The 15982-nt window shown below is 43.7% G+C and overlaps 1 pseudogene; it reads right to left on the bottom strand.

The window, feature by feature from the left end:
* Window positions 1-13455: 13455 nt before the first annotated feature.
* LOC139009441 (keratin, type I cytoskeletal 18 pseudogene) lies at window positions 13456-15044 on the bottom strand (annotated as a pseudogene).
* Between the last annotated feature and the right edge of the window lie 938 nt (window positions 15045-15982).

Here is a 15982-nt window from a genome sequence, read left to right as displayed (position 1 = left end):
CCCAGAAGTCGATGAAAGCATTTGGGCGCTGTTCTTCTAGTGCTCCTTGGCTTCTTAGAATCTCCTCCACCCACATCTCATTGTTTCTCCAAAGGTTAGAAAGTCATGTTGCTGATGCTTGTGCTTCTACTACAGAAGGAATAAATAAACAAAACAAAACAAAAAAATTTTTTTGAAGCAAATTCCAGGTCTCAATCATACATCAATCAAGCAATTCAGGATTTCTCGATGATTTCTTTTAAAATATCCCATTTGCTCAAGACTTCGCTGCTAGGAGGGTGGGTAAAGGCTGTGTTCTCTGAAAGGGTCAGGGTCATCTTTGTGAACCCCCAGCACTGTGGCTTACTTTCCTGTTGGCTTAACTGTGCAATGCGTTTCCCTCTTTTTCCATCTACAGTTTTGAGTAGATAATAAATGTATGTGGATGTTCCCTTCTTTTGTAGATCTGTGGTGTAATATAAACCAGTGCATTTCAAATTTTTTCTTTGCTTTCACAACACTTTCAGGAGGAACTGCACCAGAGAAAGTGGTGAAAAGCATCCCTTCATTCCTGGTCTCTCAACGTCCAGCCCCTGCCACCACTTTCACCAGTTTACTCATATACTCTTCCGACATATTTTAAACATGTACAATTATGAATGTATATGTAATTACTCCTTATTTTTACACAGCGGGTACCATTCTCACCACAGTGTTCAGCAACTTGCCTTTTCTACTGAACAATGTCTTGGTCATTATTACAAATCTGGACACAAAAGTTTCTATGTTTCTAAAGGATGGTCTTCTTCCCCTCCTGTGTATATGCATGTGCATGTGAAGCTTTCTTTAAATAATATTTTGGCACACTTAATGCGAATCTCTCTCTCTCTCTCTCTCTCTCTCTCTCTCTCTCTTTTTCTCTAAGTTAAGGAATAGACATAGAAGCCTATGATGTCTGACTATTTAGTGAGGATTCTCTCATGCTCTCAACTTCTTTTCTGCTGTCCCCCACTCCCCAACCTGCCTTGGATCTCAGGCATGTGTCCGGAATGGTATTGTTGTCAGGAGGGTCCCAATATGTTACTGGGAAACCCCCAGTTGGGCTCGGGTTGTTGATGAGATGATGTTTTGACTGCTGGTGGGTTGGTCTGACCATGCTTATCGGTTCTGCTTGCTGGGTTCACAGCTGAGTCACCTCCTCAATCGCTTTGCATAGGCCTTAGAAAGGAAACTTAAAACTTAACCCTCAACCCATGTATAAGAAACTTAATGCTCTATTCACATAAGTATATGTGTTCTAAGATTTAAAATAATATGATTATTTTTCAGATTAATTCAGGTGCTCTATCTACCAGATTATAAGTCCTCCCTATCAATTCCTGTCCTAGAACTGGTTTCTCTTCATTGCCATATTAAAAGGACTCTGTTGCCCATCTGAGGGATTTTTAAACTGACAGTCTATGATTACTTTCTTAGTACTTTTGCCAATTTGTAAGTACCAAGGTAGTGAAGACCTTTTTGGGGTGGGGTTGGGGAGATCTGGAAAGAAGTAGGAAGATAGAGTAATTTGATCTTATGGATGGGTATATAAAAAATAAGTATTGACTAGAAGATTTGTTTTCCTTTGGGTGTGATTGGTAATGGTCATGCTTCTAGATCTAGCACAGAGTGAACAGCTATTATGAATGGAAAAGTCATGAGTCTTAAGAGAGGGCTATCTATGTTTGTTCTTCTGGGCTCTCTGATTAGCACCCTGATTTTTCTTTGATAGATTCCCTTTCTACTTCTGTGTGTGGTCTTGGGAGGAAGCCTTAGGGCCCATGTGGGGCCTCTTCCTGCCTTAAATAGCCTTAAGGAAGACAGGTGACTTGGGCTTGGCCTTTGGATGTTGTCCCCAGCCTCTTGAGAGAGTGGTGTAGTAGGATTGGTGGTGGAGGTTCGGGCCAGCAGTGTGGTGCCAGGCTACCCAGATGAGCCTTGCTTTTGTGACATACCTTTGCTGTCAGCAGTATCTCCCCTAGACAGGGGCAAGAGGGCCACCACTTTGATTCTTCTGGCTTCACCTCTGCCCACCCAGAGCCTGTGTCTTCCCTTCTAGACCACAATCTGATGTGCATTGCTTCTCCAAGTTATTTCCCTGCTCTCTTGATGGCATTTAGCTTATGGGTGATTGACATGACTGATCCTTGAAACTGCTGACCGTTGAGCACTCCTTGCTTGTATCTGACACAATCTGCTACCCAAAACCACCACAAGCCCACTGTAGAGGGCATTAATTTTCTTGTCTGACTTCCATCCTTTCTTTCTTCAGGTGGCATCACTTCAACTTTCCTTTGGAGTAGCAGGGGGAGGGACTAGTGTGGCAAATCAGCTTGTTTTATCTCTCGATCACCTGATTTGTTCAAGCAGAGCATGCCACTCCAGTCAGTCCACTATGAATCAGTGCTGGGACTTATGTAAAGCTATTAAGAAAGAGAGAAGTTCTCTTTCCTTAGTCTAATTGGGTGAAAGCCTGGGTTCTTTGGTGGGGGGGGGGGGGGGGGGGGGGTTTCAATGTGAGAGTGTGCTGAAAACAAAGCCAACTCAGAGGAAATTAGGTGAATAATTTAGCAAGAGAGAGTTTGATTGATTCCTGGCATCATTTGATTTGAATTATGTATCTAGCAAGACCCACCTTCCATCTCCCTGAGACAATAAATTCCCCTTTGCTTAAGCCTACTTGTCTTGGGCTATTTCTCAGTTGGAATTCACAAAGAGTCCCAGCAGATTCAACCACCTAACAAGTGGGGGGAAAATTACTTTTCATTCAAAAACAACAAGAAATGCTATAGTTCTTCCTTGCCTTCCTCCTGTCCTCCCAGAGAGTGTAGGAAAGTGAGCCTTGGCATTGGACTTGTCCTCAAAACAGAAATTCGTGCACAGGAGGAACAGAGCACTGTTTCTCAGAGCTTTATCAAATGGAATTGTGGGCCCAGGATGATGTTTGTGCCAAAGGACCTTTGTTCTTGGGGAAACCTGGTGCTGGGTCTTTTCTGAAATTGCCCAGCATTCCTGACCCCTCTGCAGACAGAGGGGATCTGGGCATGTTTCTCGAGCTCAAAGGTTGTTAGAGATATAGCAACCAGAAGATGTTATCAGAGAAAGGGCAGGCCATAGAGAATTTCTAATAATTTCACAGTTGAGGTGTGGATTTTTGAGCAAGTTTATATACTCTAGAGCAGTGATTTTCTTTTTTTAAAAAATATATTATTATTGATTTCATAGAGGGAGAGGGAGAGAGAGATAGAAACATCAATGATGAGAGAGAAACATTGATTAGCTGCCTCCTGCATGCCCCCTACTAGGGATTGAGCCTGCAACCTGGGCATGTCCCCTTGACTAGAATCGAACCCAAGACCTTTCAGTCCAAAGGCTGATGCTCTATCCACTGAGCAAAACCAGCTAGGGCTAGAGCAGCAATTTTCAAGTGGTGTGCCACAAAAACTTTTAAAACATGCAATACCTGACTATTTAGTCAGGGGCACTGACCTCTTTTCCCTTAGATTGTCAAGTAAAAAAATGACATCAGCTAACACAACAATAACAGCCCGGTGTGAATCAATCAAAACTATACTTTTTTTTTTTGTCAGATCGGCAAAAAATATTTTTTGGTGTGCCACAGAACTTTAGTAATTAGTTTATGTGTGTCATGAGATGAAAAAGGTTGAAAATCACTGCTCTAGAGACATGGGGAATCCCAGGGCTCTCAGTAAAGCAAGAAAGCTAGAGTGATGAAGCAGAGAGGACATTGTAGATAAGGAAGCAATTTTCAACTGGAAAATGTAGCAACTGCAAAAGAAAACACAGAACTGATACTTCCCTGGCTGCTCTTACTGCGTGGGCACTTTTTAACCAAGTTAAAAAAAAAATTGAGTCATCAGATTGGTTTACCAAGCAGGAGGAAATTAGTTGTCTGTGCATTTATTCCCAGCACGCACTCTGCCTTGGGCCCCATGCCTTATTCATGGTTCAGGGAGGACTGGTTGTGGGTGGCTACCCTGAAGTCTCCTGGCTCACCTTCTCCTGTGGGAGATGGTCACCTGCCAGGGACCTGGCCGAGCACCTGGAGCATGGTGTTTCCTCATTGCTTTATGCAGATGCCCAGGCCTCAAGTGGGGGAGACCCAGAGGTGACGCTGACAGGTTTCGAAGTGGGGCTGACTGGAGGTCAGTGCGGCACAGGCTGGGGAAGCTAGAGTAGGGATCATTGGCATTTCCTTCAACCAAATGACTCTTTGAATAAAAGCTCGTCAACTAACCAGTTGGTTTGGCATCTTGTAGACTCCACCCCACCCTTCAAGTTGCCTCACTGATATACAAACATAGGGCTTTGTTTTCTAGGACTTTCTAATGTATTTCCCAATCTTCCCAAATTCTTTAAAGCATACTTGACACTATATATTTTTTTTAGTGCTATTAACTATTTTCTTAAAATTACACAAAGAATTCGTGCTTATTATAGACACATAAGAAAATTTAGAAAAACAACACAAAGATGTAAAAATAAGCCCAGAGGTCATCTTTGTTAATATTTTATAACATATATCTTTTTCTTTGTTATTATTGCCTGTCATTTTTTTTTAGTGTATTCTAGACATCTCTCCTTGTCAATACATACACTTCTGTGCAGCAGAATAATACAGAACAAGAGACCTATCTGGCCACATGGCAGCTGTTTAAATGTGAAAGACATTATCCTAGCCTCTATTTTCTAAGTTAACCCTCTTCACTTTCTTTCACACTATTAAAAGCTTTCCAGACACTTCAACATCCTTCTTGCCTTTGCTGGCACCTCTCCAGCTGACCGAAGTCCATCTTTAAAAGTAGTTCCCAAAATTAATTTGTGTATCCTAGCTGTGATCTCAGTAGATAGCTCAAAAGAGTATTTCAAGTAATCTAGAAAAAACCACTTCTCGAAGTATTTTGGCTTAATGAATAATGAATCAAAGCAAGTATTGGCTGTTGATATGGCTGTTGTTTGGGGAGGTAGCACCCTACCCATTTCTGCTTATGACCAAGTGAAATCCTGATGTGGTAAAATCAACAAGAGGAAATTACAGAGATTCTAAGCCCACACGTGGACTAACAAGGAGCAAATGCCTTGGAAAACAGAGCTCTGTCACTCATGGGTCTAAGCTAAGAGGAGTATGTTTACATTAGAATATTTAGGAGAAATTGTTGAATTGGGGGCAGGAAGATTAAGCCAGATGGCCTAGAATATTGAAAAATAGAAGCTAGAAGGAATAATAAAGATTATTATCCAGGAAACTAAGGCCCAGAATGGGGATTGGATTTACCACAGTTCACACTAATTATTGGAAGAAAGGGGAATAGAGTCCAGATTTCTAATCCCTGGCTCAGTATACTTCTCACTATATGTTATTCTTCCCTATAAGGCCCATGCAAATCTCAACTTCATTGATGCTGTGTCTCCCCGAAGGGGATCAGGTGAGGGAATGGGAAAATGACTTACTCTCTGGATATTATTATGAAGTTAATGCTGTCAAGGCTGAAGTGACTACTTATTCTTAGTCTATTCCTTCCCACCAACCAATTGAACCCTTTCATTCCTACAAGTAGGTATGTCATTTTTAGAATATATTAATAGAGGTCTCAGTTATTTCCCACTTAAATTTTGACTTTACTTGATAGGCATTTTAATGGACTATTTCTTAGTACATAGGTTAGAAAATCATTTATTCTTTGGGCCAAATGGAACGAAACAATGATTGACCATTGAGATGTCATATTTAGTGATAGAAAAAGCAGAGCCACTCATGAAAGAAAAAAATTCTTTTGGACACATCCTGATAACACATGGGACTAAAGGACATACTTTGACCCCGGGATTGTGAGATTTCTGAATTGACTGGAGCTCTTTGAGACCCTTGGGAGTCAGGTCCATTTACTAGGTATGACCTGAGGTGGAGCTTGCTGACACCTTACTCTCTGGTGCCAGCTGGCCAACCATTGCAGTGCCAGCTTCTCCATCTGTTAAATAGGGGAGCTTTCATCACTGTCAGTCTCTAATACCTTCAGGTCTATTAGGAGGATTCATGAACAAGAGCCATAAGAATCAAAATATGAAGTACCACTATCAGATCCTTCAACTTTTAGTAAAAAGCCTGGGCAGTAGAAGTAATCAAATGCAATATGGCAGAGAAAAGTGAGTAGAGAAGAAAATTTTAACTGTTTTTAATAACTGTGACTTTAAATCTATTTCATTAATCATAATATAAGGTTGTGACCCTATCTCTTACCTTTCTTCCCTCTTCCTCCCCTTTTTCTTTATTCCTTTTCCTCATGTTTTCCCCTTCTTTCTTCTTCCTTCAGCTATTATTTCTCATATCACAAATTTCCCCTTTATTTCTGACCCCATCCCACTATCCTTTACTCATCTAGGAATATCAAGATGCACTTTAGCAATGTAGGCATAGGGAAAGGTAAGATACATGAGCAAAAAGTCGACCATCTTTCCTTGTTTGAATTTATATTAAAATATGTTTTAGACCACCTATAAAGTGCAAGGCACTGTGCTAGACATTATAGAAGCTGCAAACAGGTGAGCAGATATTCCCTAGTGTTTATAGTCTAGTGGGGGTGGGAGGTGGGAGAAAAAATAACCATGACTTGGGAGAACCTGATTAGTTCCTTAAGAGAGGGAACATGACTTGTGCTGGGAGAAGGGAGTAGTCCAGGTATATCCAATGGAGTTTACTAGTATAGAGCTAGGTCCATGGAGTGATTAGTATACAGCAGTTAATTTATTCATCATTTATTCAACAAATATTTATAATGTGTTTCTATGTATCATTTATTATGCTTAGAACTGGAGATATGGCACTAAATAAAGGCAATATGGTCTTCCTTTAGTCCTCAGGTTTCTTCAACTATAATATGGGGGCTTGAACTAAATGGTATTTAACATTACATCTTGGCTTAATGATGGAATGTTTGAACTTGGTACTTGGAAAAGGTTCTATGATCAGAAAAGTTTGGGACATGCTGGGATCAAAGTTAAACATATCTTGTCCAAGGTCATATGGCAAATCTGTGAACCAACCTTGGGATGATAGATGTTCTCTATCTTGATAGGGGTTTGGGTTACATAGGTGAATGCATTTGTCAAAACACAACACCTGTATACTTAGCATTTGTGAATTTCATAGTATTTAAATTTTACAGCAGAAGGAAAGACCTGTGAGCAGGCATTGAGCTCTAGCTAATAATATACATGCTGAAGTATTTAGGGGGAAGTGTATTGAGACTTATAATTTACTTTGAAATGCACCTAAACTAAGATGGGGTATGGATGAATAGAGGGATGGATGGATGGATGGATGGATGGATGGATGGATGTGCTACAGTAAAATGATCATGATAGAATCCAGGTGGATCATACCAATATTCACTGGAAAGTGCTTTCAACTGTGTTGTATGTTTGAGATTTTTCATAATAAAATTTTAGAAAAAAATCACTGTAGCCAAAAGCCCAGATTCCTGTCCAAGGGCTTCATCTTTCTGACCAGCCCATGGCTCCTGCTTCCCTCTGTGCCCCAGGAGAAGACCCACTACCTAAGGGTCTGGCTGCTGGGCCTCAGTAAGACCTGTAAGCTGAAAAAGGCACCCTGTTGTATGTGATGATTCCCCTCCAAGGCAAAGAAGGCTCACCCTTTTTCATATCAAGGAAAGCAAAATTCCCTCTAGCTCAGTTGGTCCCCTCATATTAACAAGCCCCAAAGCGCTCTTTGAGGCATAGTGAGCAGTTCTGAAATAACCCCTCTGCTTCAGCTGTCATCACCTCTGTTCCCAGCTGTTCCCTGGGCTTTGGCAGCTCCCACTCCCCACCCCACAGCAGTCACTCTCTCACTATTGTCCCTCCCTCAGACTCCGTGGTGCCTCATGGCCTGGGTTTGGGCAAGTCCAGGAACCATCTGATTCCTTCTTTGCCCTTTCTCTCTCAATCCCATCTAAGATAAATCCAGGGGTTTGAGCAGATGGCCCTGTTTATGGTTTTAGTTTGTTTAACAAATTAATCAGGCACAACTTAAACTCTGATTTTAGTCCATTTTTGAATTATAATAATTCCTGGCATTTGCATGTGCTTTTTTTTTTTTTTTAATTACAAGCACGTTCCGTCTCTTTCCAAAATGCTCATTTAAATTTTCACAAGATAGACTGGCAAGTATTATTCAGCTTTCACGGGTGGAGAATCAAGGAAATGGTGCAAAAACATTTATGGAGTTCCTACTGTATGCACTCACTTGCTGCATGTGTCTGTGTACACTGTCCCACTTAAAACCCACGGCCTACTTGGGAGGTGCTTATTATATTGGAACCACTTTTACAAGTGAGGAAACTGAGGCCCAGAGAGAATATTTTCTGAGGTCCAACAACCAGATGACAACCGACACGAGAAGTGTAGTTCCACAGAATGTCAGAGTAGGAAGGGGAGTCACTGACTTCCCAGACCAGCCACTGTATTTTCCAGTTGGGGATATGAGGCCTAGAGCATAGATGTGAGCTATTTAGAAGAAACGCTAGAATTAGAACTCAGGTCTAAATTTTCTGACTTGACTTAGAAAACAAGAAACTCCATGTAGATTTAGACATATGGGGAAAGTTGGAGAGTTTCACACCCACAGGGTGTCTGTATGCCACTTCCAGGCTGGCATTGCAGATTTTAAATCTGGCATGAGCTGAGTGCAGGGTTGTCTTGAAAACTTAGCTGCACACAGCCTGAAAGGCACTTGGGCAGCCCGGACATGCCGATGTTTCTTTGTTCACTAATTGTCTCACAGGACAGGAGGCATGGAAAGCGGAGCAGAATCAACAGTTGTGACATAAACATTGACGTGAGACGTGAATAGGAAAAAGAAACATGGCAAATAGAGCCCACCGCAACCGGGCCCTGGGCCTGCTCTTTCACAGCTCCCACATGTCACATTCTGATTCAGTTTGACTGGGTTTGAGGGTGAAGGGGGAGTGCCAAAACCCAGTTTCCTCACTGATCTCATTTGCGGGTGCATAAGCTTTCTTATCAATATCCTCTGGATATGGCCATACACTCCCAAGTATTGCCGACAGTCTTACTTCTGAGCTGATATTTGCCCCTCTCTTCAAATAGAGTTGGTAGCTCGACCCGAGGTTACTTTATATATTAAGTTGCTTGTATATCAGCTAAAATTGCTTAGTCATTTAACACATGGGGCTCCTGTCACTGGAGGTAAGCCATCCTGTACGAACTGTCCTGTGAAAGTTGGCTTGACTGTCTGAACGTCATGTAACAAGGCTGGACTTGGACTTTATTTGGACTCCTACTTAGCAGAGGACTCACCTCTTACTGGAAGTGGGACTGAAAAGGGACAGTATTGATCTTGCCATATTGCAACCTGGGTTGGACTACCGATGTCCCACATGTACTATTATGTAAGCCTGAGTGAGCCAAGCTTTGGTGAATGTACACTTGCAGACAGCTGGCATCTGACTACTATTGGGTCCTACAGGGCCTAGTCATTCCCTTGGTACTGGGGATGGTTTCTTTGAAAGGAATGGGTGTTCTTGCTGTCAGTCTTCCTAGCCCGTTATTCCTGGGCAAGGTGATCATGTAACATAATATCCAAATTGGGCTCTTTGGGGAGTGAAATGGGAAACTATTAATAATTATACTGGAACATAAGGTGTGAACCAGGACCAATGGTCATCTCTCTTTTAGGACACTCAGAGGTGAAATAAGAGAAAAGACTGCATCCCTGGGCTCTGAGGAGGCCTGGAGCACTTCCTGGCCACAGTGGCAGCAGACTGGGCACTGAGACGGAGAGGAACGAAGGGACCCTGGTGCAGGTCTGATTCTTGGCACTTGTTGGAAGCTGTTCTTTGAATTGGAACGTAAAGTCCAATATCTCTGGTTTGTAGGTGCAGATTCTTCAAATGATATTGCCTGGACATTTGTTATGTGTGGAGAATGAAGGGAAGGCCTGGGCTGGGTATAGAAACACCAGGAGGAAAGAAGTGTCCTGTCCCTGGAGGGCTGAGTGGTGGGAGCAGTTGGTGTGTGTGTGTGTGTGTGTGTGTGTGTGTGTGTGTGTTTGTGCAGGGGTGTCTCCAGCAGAGCAGAGCCATGAACAGCCTACAGCATCCTCTGGAGGCAGAAGGACAAGGACTCTGGTACAGACAGGCACAGAGGTCAGGGGCCAGGTGCGGAGGGGAAGGAAGGGGCCTGGGGCAGAGGTCCTGGATGGCCTGTTGAGGCCCTTCCACCATCTGTGCACACAGCGTGGCTGCCATGCTTCTCTCACCTTCCCAAATCCACCTCACTCTTTCCTGTCCAAGTGATATCATGGGGTATTTATTTTGCAATCACAAGTGACAACGCTTTTAGATTTTGTATCTTCTTGTGGCTTCTCATCTTTGGAAGGATAATGGGTATGTTTGGGAAGTGATCCGAGTTCCAGGCTTCCTCATACTCTGCACACACCTCTGCATTTGAGTTCTGAATTGTAACTGCCTGCCGGCTTATCTGGCTGATCTCTCTCCCACTCCGGTTGTGCTAACAACGACTTGAGGTTGTCACATCCCCAAGGTCCAACACAATGCTTGGCTAAAAGCAGTAAGTCTTGTATGGGGAGAAATGGAAATGACTGTGAGGTGGGAGAAAGAGATGTCAAGATTTAGGCCCCACGCTTCTTAAAATCTGAGATGTCTAGGTGGCTTTTCCAGGGTAATATAAAAACTCGAGTCTCCAGATCTTACTATTGTGGCTTAAAAAAATATTGGAGCAAGAAGCATTTATTTTTAATTAAATGCTTCTGGAAATATTTTTCTGAGTGCTTACACCCCTCTCCCTGCATGCCCCCCCGCCCCCGACAGTTCTTATAACTAACTAGAGGCCCGATACACAAAGATTCATGCAAGAATAGGGCTTCCTTCCCCTGGCTGATGGCACCGACTTTCCGCCTTTGCTCCGGCTGGGAGCCGCCTTCCGCCTTCACGCACTGCCCAAAGGCCTGGAGTGGCCAGGGCGGGGCAGAACACCTGCATCGTTGCCATGGCAATGACACAAGTGTCCCGCCCAGCTGCTGCCATCTTTATCACGTCAATTTGCATATTCCCTCCTTATTGGCTGTGGGCACCACCATCTTTGTCCTGAAGTGATGGTCAATTTGCATATCCCATCTTTATTAGATAGGATGATATATAGGGATGCTTTTTTTATCACTTCCATTTTTTCAATTGTCAATATTGCCTTGGAGTTCTGAAGTTATTTCATACCATAATCTAGAACAGTGGTCGGCAAACTGTGGCTCGGCAAACCGGGGCTCAAGAGCCACATGCGGCTCTTTGGCCCCTTGAGTGTGGCTCTTCCACAAAATACCAGCTCTTCCACAAAATACCAACTTTTGTGCATGGGCCACGAAGTTTCAATCGCACTGTACGTGCATGCCCACACGTGGTATTCTGTGGAAGAGCCACACTCAAGGGGCCAAAGAGCCGCATGTGGCTCACGAGTCGTGGTTTGCCAACCACAGATATAGGAGTATTTGTCTTGCAGTTTTTCTTAGAAAATTTTCTAGATTGAGCACAGGGCATTAGAAGAAATTACATGCTATGCTATCTAGTTGTATGTTTTTGTGGGTTTGTGACTGTTGTCTTTATCCCCCTGTTTCTCATTCATAGGGACCTTATGCTATGACACTGCATTTGAAATTTTATTTGTAGAAATAATGTGAGGCCAAGGATGAGAACATAATGCCCCACAGAGCATTTTCATTTGCAGCTGACATGCAGGGACCACTGTAATTGAAGTCCCAGACTTGAGACTCTCTGAGTCACCCATGTGAGGACAATGTTACCTCCCATTCACTCTCACCGCTGTGGTTCCCCAACTCATCTGCAACTTGGAATTGTCTGGGGAGCTTCAAAATACCCCAATGCCGGTGTCCCACCCCAGAGACTGTGATTTAATCAGTCTGTGGGGTGGCCTCTGCTTTGAAATTGTTAGAAGCTCTCCAGTGATTCTAATGTGCAGACAGGTTTGGGAAGCTTGCTCTAAGAGTAAAGCTCTTCAGGACCTCAACTTAGTGTGTGAGTATTTATCAGACTCTCCACTTGGCAGTCTCTTTTATCTGTTTTGCCAGTGAGGCTGCCAAATACCACAGCTCCACATTGCAGCTGTTTCTTCCTGACTGGGGCAAAGGCAGCTTTGAGTACTTGCTTCTCATATTCACCCAAATTTTGGCATTAAAATCCTTCACTGTCTTATCAGCTCTTTGATGCTTTTAAGAAAAATTAAAATATATATTGTATTTATATTTATAAAATATATATTTAATTATATATTTAAAATATTATATATTATACATACTTAAACATATATAACCCTATATAATAAAAGCCTAATATGCTAAGTGTCTGGTCATCCAGTTGACCATTCAACCAATCAAAGCGTAATATGCTAATGATATGCTAAGGCTGCTCAACCACTTGCTATGACATGCACTGACCACCAGGAGGCAGACACTCCGACTGGTAGGTTAGCTTGCTGCTGGGGTCCAGCTGATTGGGACTGAGCAAGATGGGCCAGACACACCCTGCAGCTCTCCTTCGGTCCCTCCCCAGAGGGCCAACCTCCCACGTCCCTCTCTGGCCCCAATCATGCACTGGTGGGGTTCCTTGGCCTGGCCTGCACCCTCTTGCAATCTGGGACCCCTCAGGGGATGTTGGAGAACCAGTTTTGGCCTGATCCCGCAGGCTAGGCCGAGGGAACCCACTGGTGCACGAATTTATGCACCAGGCCTCTAGTCTACACTAATAAAAGACAAAGATGCTAATTGACCGTACCTTCACTATGCTCATCAGCCAATCAGAAGAGTATGCAAATTAACCCAACAAAGATGGCCGTTCAATTTGCATACTGCAGGCAGATCCTGCTGCACCTGCCCTGTGCAGGCGGCAGCTTGATCCCCAGCTGCCGCTCGCCCCAGCACAGGATCCGGGTCTGCCATGTGTGGCCCGGGGTGGCGGGGGGGGGGGGGGGAGGAGGTTGGTGGCAGTGCGATCCCAAGCCGCCACCCGCCCCAGTGTGGGATCCGGGCCTGCCGTGTGTGACCAGGGGAGACGGGGCAGGCACCGTGGGATCAGGTGTGCCATCTGCCACCAGGGGAGCGGGCCTAAGCCAACAGGTGGTTATCTCCCGAGGGGTCCCAGACTGTGAGAGGGCACAGGTTGGGCTGAGAGATGCCACCCCCCCCCCCCCCACCAGTGCACAAATTTTTGTGCACCAGGCTTCTAGTATTAAATAAATAGGTATATGTTATATAGTTTTTTCTATTGTTGACCTCAATGGAAGGATTGATTTATCCTGCCATTAAGAGAATTGAAAATCTTCCAATTGCTTTTTTTTTTTTAAATGTTCAGTGATCTCTGAACTTTCATTGACCTACTGTCCCCCTAAGGGGTGCCCCTCAGACACCACTTTGCCATCCACCATCATGCAGGTGGTCGTCATTTGGATGGATTGCATAGAGTTGCTGTGGTCCACGTTTTTACCAAAATCAAAGTCCTTCCCTTCTTCCAGCAGGAGGCAGGAGGTAGAAATCTCATCCTCCAGCTTGACTTTGGTGTTCAGCAGGGCCTGGTACTCCTGGACCTGGTGCTGCCCCTCTGCCCAGGTCTGAGCCAGCTCTGCCTCCAGCTGCTCAGGATCCCATTGAGCTGTTCCATCCACATGGCATAGCGTGTCCCCACCTCCCTCAGGCTGTTCTCAAAATTGGCCTTCAGATTTCTCATCAAGTCCAGATCAGTCGCCAAGGACTGAACCATACGTCTCAGTTGCATGAGTATCATCTCAGCAGCTCCTGTCTTGACAGTCTGTGAGTTGACTACTATGGTGCCCTCCTCAATCTGCTGGGACCAGTACTTGTCTAGCTCCTCTTGGTTTTTCTGAATTAGCTCGTCATACTGGGCATGGATGTTCGTCATGATCTTGCTGAGGTCTTGATATTTGGAGGCATCCAACTCCCCGGTCAACCCAGAGTTGGCAATCTGGTTTTGTAGACCATTTATTTCCTCCTTGTAGTTCTTCTTCATGAAGAGCAGCTCCTCCTTGAAAGCCTTGATCTGTCTCCAACTGCAGCTGAGTGATATTGGTGTCATTAGTGACCTGTTGGAACCCTGGATGTTTCTCTCCACAGAGTGGTGCATGGCCAGCTCCATCTCATACTTGACTCTGAAGTCATCGCAAGATAGGCATTGTCAATCTGCAAAATAATGTAGGCATTGCCGACAGAACTTGCAAAGACCTGAGCCCTCAGGTCCTCTGGGATCTTGAAGTAATGCCCCCTAGTCTCTGACTTGGGGTCCCTTCTTCTCCAGGTGTGTCTGGATTTTGTTCTCCAGTTTCCTCTATTATCAATCTCCAGGCTACTCACCTTCTCCAGGTATTGAATAGTCTCTTTCTTTCTCTGGATGCCCCTATGCCTGCCAGACCCCAGGCCATCTCTGCAGCCAGGACCCTGGACCCCTAGCCGCCCCACGTGCTGGTGGAGTGGGCCATGGAGACCTGGGAGCCCGAGCCCCCAGTGCATATATAGGCTCTGGCCACACTGCTGGCCAGCTGGGCCTGGTGGCTGGGTGACTGTATGGAGCCCAGGGTCCAGTAGTTGGTGGAAAAGGTGGAGCTGGTGCTGAAACTTATTGTCCAGGGAGGAAGGCAAGAAGCCAAGACTCAGGTTCGTTGCTGTTCCTTCTCCAATGTCTTTTAAAAAGAAGAAATGGGTAATATTTTGGAATTCTTACCCTTCTGAAAATGTCTTTATTCTAGCCACTCCTTGGAGTCATAATTTGGCTGGTATTTGAAGTCTAGACTGAACCTTAATATTCCTTCAAATATTTGAAGGCACTATTTTATTGATCTCTAACATTCACTGTAGCTGTTGAATCCTATTCCTACCTGATGCCTGTTTCCTTGCAAATGACTGTCCCGCCCCTGCTCCCATCCCCCTTGCCCACAATCTCTTTGGGAACCATTAGGATCTTCTCTTTTCCCCCAGAACTCTGACATCTCACAATTTACATACTTTTATAAGGATTTTATTTCATCCATTTTCTTGGGCATAAAAAAGACATTTACCATCCAGAGATTTTTGTTTTACTGCTAAAAAAGTTTGTCATCTTACTTTCATATTTTCCACCTCTCTGTTTTCTCACTTCTCTATTTTAAGAAATCATTTTGGTTAGATTAGTCCTTTATGTTAATTATGTTTTCTTTTCTATTTTTTTTTTGTGCTAATGTCTTTTTGTGCTAGTTTTTAGATTTCCTCAACTTTATTCTTCAATCTTTCTAATGAATGTTTTAATTTAATTTAATTTTTATTTCCAGAAGAAATTTTTATTTCTTGTTTTTTTATTTATCCTTTTACATAACCTCTACTTCTGGGTATAAGAATACATTCACTTCACTTATTTCTCTAGGGTTGTAGATTTTTAAATATCCTTCTCTATTTGTTTCCTTGAGATTTTTTTTTCTTTATTCTTGTGACTATCTTTCTCTTTCATGTTTGCAGTTTTCCTCAGTTGCCTGGGAGCCTTGGCTTTCTGTTCATATTTAAGAGTGAGCCTCCAAAATATTGCTTGGAGGCTCTGAGTGAGTAGGCAGGACTTGTTGACCTGTAGGCTCCATTTAGCAGGGAGTTTATAGGAAGGAAGGAAGGAAGGAAGGAAGAAAGGAAGGAAGAAAGGGAGGGAGGAAGGGAGGGAGGAAGGAAAGAGAGATGGAGGGAGAAACCCAAAAACTGGAATTTTTTTCTTTAGGGACAGTTAGTTTGTCAAAAAAGTATCTTCTGATATTCTTTATGTGTTTGTCAGCCTGGAGGGGTAATTTGTGAAAAGGTGACTGCATTTCTTTTGCTGACTTCCATGTGCCTCCCCTCTGCTGCCTTCATCTGGGTATCCCTAAGTCTTGGCCT

This window comes from Myotis yumanensis, unplaced genomic scaffold (genome assembly GCF_028538775.1).
Source record: "Myotis yumanensis isolate MYYU_CA2020_CCGP unplaced genomic scaffold, mMyoYum1.0.hap1 SCAF_4, whole genome shotgun sequence".
NCBI classification, from domain to species: Eukaryota; Metazoa; Chordata; class Mammalia; order Chiroptera; family Vespertilionidae; genus Myotis; species Myotis yumanensis.
The sequence above is the reverse complement of the archived record's forward strand: the minus strand, read 5'-3'. Positions and strand labels throughout refer to the sequence as shown.